This window comes from Artibeus jamaicensis, unplaced genomic scaffold (assembly GCF_021234435.1).
Source record: "Artibeus jamaicensis isolate MK-2021 breed Jamaican fruit bat unplaced genomic scaffold, CSHL_Jam_final scaffold_614, whole genome shotgun sequence".
NCBI classification, from domain to species: Eukaryota; Metazoa; Chordata; class Mammalia; order Chiroptera; family Phyllostomidae; genus Artibeus; species Artibeus jamaicensis.
Window position 1 is genome coordinate 8,441,645 of NW_026522050.1, and position 2,162 is coordinate 8,443,806.

Genomic DNA, 2,162 nt, shown 5'->3' on the forward strand with positions numbered 1-2,162 from the left:
TCACTTTCTAAAAAAAAATTCTTCTAAAGCATATTTCAAAATAAATGATGGAGAAAAAAATGACAATGATCAGAAGGAAGGAGGTAGGAGAATAAGAGAGACAAGGGGAAGGGGCAAGCCAAGAAACATTAATAAGGGATTCATGGGCATGCACAGTGTGGGGTACATTGACCATGGAAACTGGGGGGTGGTGATATGGGGCAGGGGAGAGCAATGGGGAAAAAAATCAAGACGACTTTAACCAAACAATTAAAAAAGCTACAAGGTGAACTTAGTTTATGCTTTCTAATAATAGGAAAAATATCTGTGCTTTTCTATTCATCCTTCAGAATTTCTGTGTTAGATTGATTTTATCCTCAATGGGTAATATGTTCTACTTTTTCATACCTTGTATAAATAAAGAAAAGCATTCCAAGAGAACTCAGTACGTTGACTAAGATAACTGTTGTTAGAATGAACTGCCCGTTTGCTGCTTCAGAATTAGTAACAAGTGCATTCAAAATGAATGACACATCCTCAGTTTATAGCTAATTTCATACACCAGAGTTTCTTCATAGCATTTGTCATTTCTGAATTTCTCAAAGTGTATATTACAGGATTCAACATGGGAGTGATAACAGTATAAGCCACAGTTAAGAATTTATCAACAGGGAAGTTAGAAACAGGTCTAACATTCATAAAAATGCAGGGAACAAAAAAGAGAACAACCACCGTGATGTGGGAACCACAGGTAGACAGGGCTTTGCGCCTCCCTTCCTGACTGTGACTTTTAAGGGAACTTAGGATGACTCCATAGGATGTTAGTAGACAAACAAAGATGACTGTACAGATTGCTCCACCATTGGCAACCATAGTCAGGCCTAAGACATAGGTGTCAGTGCAGGCGAGTTCCAATAGTGGGTACATGTCACACATAAAGTGGTCAATGATATTGGGGCCACAAAAGGGGAGGTTGTACACAAAGACAAGTTGGATCAGAGAATGAACAAATCCTCCAGCCCAGGACAACACCAACAGCAGGATGCAAACCTGTCTATTCATGATGGTTATGTAGTGCAGTGGCTTACAGATGGCCACATAGCGATCATAGGCCATGGCCACCAGAAGGAAGATCTCAGAACCTCCAAAAAGGTGTTCCAGAAAGAGCTGCCCCATGCAAGCTGAGAAGGAAATTGTCTTTTGACTAAAGTATAAGTTTATAATCAATTTGGGTGAAATGACAGTGGAATACACTGCATCCAGGAGTGACAGATAGGTAAGGAAGAAGTACATGGGGGGAGCCCAGAGAGGGGCTGGCAAGAACAGTCACCACAATGAGCAGGTTGCCCACCATTGTCACAATGTAAATGAGTAAAAATATGACAAATAATGCCTTTTGGCCCCCAGGATCCTGAGTGAGGCCCAGGAGGACAAATTCTGTCACATTATTACTATGTCCCATTTAGTCTTCTCTAAAGCCTGTTTCCAGAATGAGAGAAGTCAGGAGAAGGGACCTGTAATGAAATCGTGAACACACTATGAATACATACATTATATCTTGGAGTATGTATTCATTACTTTATCTTCTACAGGGGTTTACACACCATAAAGTTTTGCTTAACATCTATGAGTTCTTCCTAATAGCCGACTGCACCTTCCCTTGAAAATTCTGTTCTCCTCAGATGATTATGTATGGGCTACAGGTCAAGGTTTTCCTTCTCAGTCTTAGTGGATTGTTGACAGAGAAAAGTATCAAAGGCCCCACAGCCAGTGTGTCTTTAATAGAGCCTAGTTAAACTGTTGGTCCTGGGCACACAAGTCAGCAACATGTACTGGTGTGCTTACTCTCTGGTGGTGGAAAAAAAATCTCTCAATAAATTGGTATCACATCAGTCCTCTTAGTTGGTAATATTTGTGAGGAGGACTTTTGATATATAACTGATGTAGCACCAAAAATAATGTCTCTTTTGGAATAACCCACTTAATACTATGATAAATTGCTATAGGTATTCGGGCGTTTATGTCTCAAAGGATGTTTAGTCTTCATGGATTCTTTATAAGTTTTCACAGACAGGACTGTATCCAACCATGACATTATTAGCACATTGTTCCCTAAAACAATTACTCAGTTGAACTCTGTGACTGTAGGAAATTTTTCTGTTTCTTTTTTTATACTATCGGAT

General features: G+C 39.6%; 1 pseudogene; it reads right to left on the minus strand.

The window, feature by feature from the left end:
* Positions 1 to 516: 516 nt before the first annotated feature.
* LOC128626516 (olfactory receptor 4A5-like) lies at positions 517 to 1,441 on the minus strand (annotated as a pseudogene).
* Between the last annotated feature and the right edge of the window lie 721 nt (positions 1,442 to 2,162).